The 6044-nt window shown below is 37.0% G+C and overlaps 4 non-coding genes across 4 annotated transcripts; 3 read left to right on the top strand and 1 right to left on the bottom strand.

Annotated features, from left to right (window-relative positions):
* The first annotated feature begins 3592 nt into the window (after positions 1–3592).
* On the top strand, positions 3593–3664 carry TRNAQ-CUG (transfer RNA glutamine (anticodon CUG)). The gene has a single exon. It is a non-coding gene; the product is annotated as a tRNA-Gln (tRNA).
* A 252-nt stretch (positions 3665–3916) lies between these two features.
* On the top strand, positions 3917–3989 carry TRNAE-CUC (transfer RNA glutamic acid (anticodon CUC)). Its single transcript has one exon. It is a non-coding gene; the product is annotated as a tRNA-Glu (tRNA).
* A 274-nt stretch (positions 3990–4263) lies between these two features.
* Positions 4264–4335, bottom strand: TRNAG-UCC (transfer RNA glycine (anticodon UCC)). Its single transcript has one exon. It is a non-coding gene; the product is annotated as a tRNA-Gly (tRNA).
* A 392-nt stretch (positions 4336–4727) lies between these two features.
* On the top strand, positions 4728–4830 carry LOC149188814 (U6 spliceosomal RNA). Its single transcript, XR_016256615.1, has one exon. It is a non-coding gene; the product is annotated as a U6 spliceosomal RNA (small nuclear RNA).
* Positions 4831–6044: the final 1214 nt, after the last annotated feature.

The raw sequence follows: 6044 nt of genomic DNA, 5'->3' as shown, positions 1-6044 counted from the left end.
CTGGGCCATGTGGCGCCACTTCATTGGTCCACATCAACTTATACAAACCAATCAAATGCACCCGAAACCAACGAACCGGAGGATGTCAAGTGTTAGCCTATCATTGGGTCGTACCCTACACATTCACCCTACTAACCCAGTAGTATAGTTAACCTAGTCAACTGCCCAGTCAACAGACCTGCTCAAGTTTTACCTTTTTGGGAAAATGATCGAAACGTGATATATGGAGCATATGTTGTCATATTGTGGTGAAATGAATGTCGTTGGATTCAGAACGACGAACACTTCAACTTCACGTTGGTTTCAAGACTTTTTGGGCACTTTCATTTTTCAGTTAAAAATTGATCACCTGATCATACCTCCCCACTAGGAACTTTTGGAATCCAAAATTTTACTTCCCTAGTGAATGTAAAGGGGCTGGAACTAAAAATCACCCAAAAACTTAATCCAAAATGCATACTTTTCAATTGGTGCCCTTTAAGCCCCAATCAAGGCACTTCACCTATCTTCTTCGTGAAGACCTACTGTCTTGTTAAAAATTGAGTCAACATTCTTATTGTTGATGCAAAGAAAAAATATTGATGAGTGGAATCTGAACATTCTCTTTAATATAATCTTTACACAACTAAAAAACACTTCATATTGAATTTAAAATGTTGAATACAAACTTGATTCCATCTTGGAATTCATAAACAACATAAACTTGGTTTAACATCTTCAAGTTGAGCTTGTATATCAAAAGTACAATGCTGCAAAACTTTCCATGATATAATTGGCCTTGCCTAAAAAACATAGTCATCTTGTACAATCTTTAAAACTAAGATTATATTCACATAAGTTTCATATGGAATACTTGTATTAGTGAATACATGACAAACATGTAGACAACTTTGAACGACGATCTTGTACATTCACAGAAGTCCTTGAACATGTGGACTATAAATAAGCCAATACATACATCAATTATAAACATCTAGTTGTTGAACATAGTGACAATGTTTGTTCACTTTACAAAAATACCTAAATAGGTAAACAACAACAAGTAATTACAAAATTTACAAAGCAACTTTACAATAAGTCTACCCAAGCTTTGCCTCTCCTAGGCTTATGGGTTCTCTTCTTGCATCATATTTTCCTTGAAGGTTGCTTTGGATTGTTGCAAGTCCTCTTTGCCACCTCTTTCTGCCCTTGCATTATGTTGCACAATCTCTTTATCCTTCTTTGAATGAAGCTCTGGATGTAACTTCCAACATAATTTAGTGTCATGCCCATGCATCTTCCAATGAGTACAGAAGAAATTTCTCTTGTTTGCTGACATAGAATTTCTCTCATGCGAAGGAGAGTCATTATGCTTGATGCCTATAATTTGATTCATTATTTTAACCATTATCATATGTTTCTCATATACATCCATGCAAGGGTCAAATGCATCACAAAAAGTACAAGGGTACTTATTCCACAAGTATTCAAAATTACCATGCATTGGAAAACACCCATGAGAGTTATACCTGTCTCTAGGGCTGCAACTTTGACAGAGTGGAGTGGATGATTCCATGCAAGGTCCCTTCAAGCATTCATCTTGCTTGGGAGATGAATGAACATTGTCACAAGGTGGTGACATCTCATCCTTAGATGGTTGATGTGCCTCAAGTCGTTTAGAGCATTCTCCAAACTCCCTTCGACCATATCCCAATCCCTGATACTTCGGTCTCTCCTCAACCATAATTGGATTGGTAATACCTTGGCCATTTATGTCGAGGCCTCCACCTTCATAACCCATCTTGGAAATCAACTTCATACCTATGCCTTTGGTATGTTGCTCAAATGCTGCAAAAGAAGTGTTATGCACATAAACGGAAGGAATGGTACTTGAAATGCTAATTACCTCCTTAAACTTATCATTCATGTTTTTGGCTTCTGATGACGACGACAATGATATTTCATATGAATCTAGCCACCCACTCTTATCCACTAGCATATGGTGTGTTTCTTGAAGATGTTTTCAAAATGCACATGCATCATCTTCCACATATGGTCCAAAACCACTATTTGAACCATGACCACATACTGGCTTCATTCTAGAGGTTTATCTTGATGGTACAAGAGTAGAACTTTCAGCAACTTGTTCTTCAAACACATGCTGAAACTGAAGTCACATGTGTCTCTTCTCCTCTTCAACCATCTTTAGCATCCTTCTCAACTCTATGTTCTCCATACGAAGAGCCAAATTCTACTCCTCTAGCTCTTTTGAGAGTCTTTTGTCTGCCCATTCTTGCAACTTGGTCAACTGGTGCTCTGATACCAAAATGATCTAAAATTGGAGTAGGTGTTTTCTTCCTCTTTTCTAAAATCAAATAAAAACAAAAATAGGATTGTGTTGACGCTTTGCAAGATAAAATGGGTCTTGAAACAAACAGGTTTTTCCAATGTCTCTTCAAGTCATGAATTAGTCTTCACATGTAACTTAACATAAGAAACATAACAACACATAACTCATGCAGGCATAATGAAGAGATAACAAAATATTTGTTGATGGAGTTCACCCCTCCTGGGCTACATCTATGGGCCTGCCAACATAGCTAGACCACTCATATATTCAATAGAAAAATGGAGTACATAAATAGTTAGCTGATGGTAAACATGTGGCTATTACCCCTACAAGGTAATTTTCTCCTGCAAATAACTCTCACAAACAACAACAACACAAAGAATCTCCTACAAAGATGTCATACTCCAACTGAAATGAGCTAAAATGAGCATGTGAGCACTTCAATTCCACATTGAAGCACATAACAAAACTTCCCCCGACATAACATAATGAGAAAAGTGAACCTAAGATAAACACTGCAAGTTACAACTGTTGTAGTAGACTTTTGAAGGTGAGAATACCCCTACAAGGCCTTCTCCATGCCCAAACACCTTACAGAAATCGCATTTGAGTTACATGATTAATTGTTTGATAGTTGACAAGTTGAGTAAAGTGAAAAGCCAAGGTGTAGGTGCGTGACCTTATTTAAGATATCCATGAGCTTTGTTGACGAAGACCATCTTCAAAGAGGCACTCCATGGAAATGGGAGTTATTAGTAAAAGGGCCATGAACAAGGTGACAACGAAAGATAAAAGCACGAGAGCAAAGGTGAAAACAGTACATCAGAGGGAAAAGATAGAAGTGAGGAAAAAGCCTTTTTTTTGGTGTGTATATTTGTGAGGAAGGAAATGGAAATCTAACCCGAATGGCAAAATTTTGCGACAATATTGAGTTATGTTATTTATTGTGCACGATTACGATTACCATTATTATTGGGTGAAGGTTCCAAACCTTCATATGAGAGAGAGGCACTGGTTGGACAGAAGCGCGCGCATTTGGGTTAGAGATGGTGGGATTTTTACAACGGTTAGTTCCACACGATTTTCAAAATTTGCGACACATGAATAGGAATAATTAAGTTTGTAAGATGTGTGGCCAAAACACACTTGTGAATCTGAGAAGTAGTGGTGGCATCAATATGAATTGCAAAATTCGTATGGTCGTGTTGTTTCTGGTGATAGGAATTGGAATTGTTGGGATAATTTATGCTTGGCATTTCATGTGGTTCCATGGTCTAGTGGTGAGGACATTGGACTCTGAATCCAGTAACCCGAGTTCAAATCTCGGTGGAACCTCGTTGCTCTGTTTCACAACCAATGGTTGTGTTTTTCTTTTTCTTTTTTTTAATGCGGTGCGAAATAAGATTTGAGCACTTTGTGTTTGTTTTTCTTTTAATGCGGTGCGGTGCGGTGCGGTGGGATGATGAAATAAAATAAGTCCATACTTCTCCTTTTTGGTAGATTGAGGCAACCTATTATTAGAGTAGAGTGAGTGATGGATGTGGCTCTGGGTTTCACAGAAACGTCCATGCACAAAGCGATCACAGCTCCGTTGTAGTCTAGCTGGTTAGGATACTCGGCTCTCACCCGAGAGACCCGGGTTCGAGTCCCGGCAACGGAATTTTAATTTTATTTTACATTGCGGGTTTTAAAAATGTTAATGTTTTTGTTTTTGTATGAGGGAGGACAGAGCTGGAATGGGATTGTTCTTTTTTCATCGCGGCAACGGGGTTTCAAAACTGTTTTTGTATGTATGAGGGAGGACACAGCTGGAATCGGATTTTACTTTTTCCATTGTAACATCGCGGAGCGGAGATCTTCTGGGATTTAAATGTATGTATTTGTATTGGAATCCAATCTAATACAAATCTAAAAATAGGTCAAGGACCTGACGATGCGTCTGCCGGGAGTCGAACCCGGGTCTATTGCTTGGAAGGCAATTATCCTAACCGTTGGACTACAAACGCTTTGCGGCAAACACCTGCCGCAAGCCTACTCACCTTCCGCACAAGGAAGGAAGGAAGCTAGCAGGCTATTACTCTAACCCTAACCGTAACCGTTGGACCGCAAACGCTCTCGCTGTAACAATTATGGTAACCGTCTTGCAAACCACAAAATGTAAATGTGAGAGCGCATAGTTGATGATAATACTAAATTCCCACTGAGATTCAAACCCCAAATCTCACGCAAACCAATGAATGAATATTATTCGACACAAACATCATCGGCTTCTTGTTATTGGTAACACGTACATACAGAAAGACGGAAGGGAAGGCGTGGAACGTCGCAATATATTCCCACATGCGTAACGCGAAATACATTTAGACATTGGATAATGAAGTAGAGTGCAGTCTCTAGTGTCTCTTCGGAGACATCCGATAAAATTGGAACGATACAGAGAAGATTAGCATGGCCCCTGCGCAAGGATGACACGCACAAATCGAGAAATGGTCCAAATTTTTTTATTGATTAATTAATCACAGCTTCTTTTTATTTTTATTATCCTCGTTTATTTATTAATTTAATTAATCACAGCTTCTTTTTATTTTTATTATCCTCGTTTATTTATTAATTAATCACAGCTTCTTTTTCTTTTTATTTTTATTTTTATTATCCTCGTTTATTTATTAATTAATCACAGCACTTTTTTATTATCCTCTTCTATTTATTAATTAATCACAGCTTTTTTTATTATCCTCTTCTATTTATTAATTAATCACAGCCTTTTTTATTATCGTCTTTTATTTATTAATTAATCACTCCTAGTACCCTTGCTAGAATAGGGGTTTTCTTGCTAGTACCCTCGATAATAATGATTTTTTGATACTCAAAGTGCACCTAGGATGCATGTATGAGCCTCCAACTCATGGTTATGGTCAAAGTTGGCAACAATTTCCAAGAAATGATCTTTGAAGGTGATTTATGTGCGAATGAAGGTGAATCTTAAAGGATATAGAACATGGGTTTCTTGGTAGGATGCCCCAAATTGAGTAAGGTGAGGGCCATTTGACAAAATAAGGCATGATTTGAGATTAATGGTTGGTTATTTAATTAAGGTTTTCCTAGATTTCATGTTGTGCCCATATTTAAAAAAAACAGGCAAATACAAATTATGCTCATATTCGCAGAATAGGCAAAATAAAATTGGCTTATGGTTAGAAATTAGGTTGTAATTTATTCTCAAAGATACCTAATTGATTCATATTCTTTCAGATTGAGTAAATGGTATTTTGTAATTTCTTCCCAATTCCAAGATTGGGGAAATGAATTCAACATGCTCTTTTAGTCCAAAGAATTGAGCTCTATTATTCTGTAATTAGAGGTATGATATTTAATATATGAGGTTGGTTGATTTCCAAAGACATTTCTCATTGGTTGTGACTTGATCTAATTTTCCTCCAAGCACGTTTCATAGGTCAGGAAGGAAACCTCGACCCAAGTAACATCCCATTGTTTTGTATTTTTTTACTTAAATTAGTTTCCAATTTTGATTTGGGTTTTATATTGTAGCATTTAGATCATCTTATTGTAGCACTTGATTTTATCTTTGTAGCTATACAGTTAGGTAAATTGTAGCATTTTATTTTTCCTTTCTTTTTCATATATTTACCCATTTATTTATAGTCTTCATTTGGTTTGATATGTTGTCTCTTGCATTTTCTTTTGTGCTACTATA

The sequence above is a fragment of the Pinus tabuliformis genome, chromosome 3_1 (assembly GCF_031772625.1).
Source record: "Pinus tabuliformis cultivar Carrire ecotype Pingquan chromosome 3_1, CPIR1, whole genome shotgun sequence".
In the NCBI taxonomy this organism is placed as follows: domain Eukaryota; kingdom Viridiplantae; phylum Streptophyta; class Pinopsida; order Pinales; family Pinaceae; genus Pinus; species Pinus tabuliformis.
The sequence above is the reverse complement of the archived record's forward strand: the minus strand, read 5'-3'. Positions and strand labels throughout refer to the sequence as shown.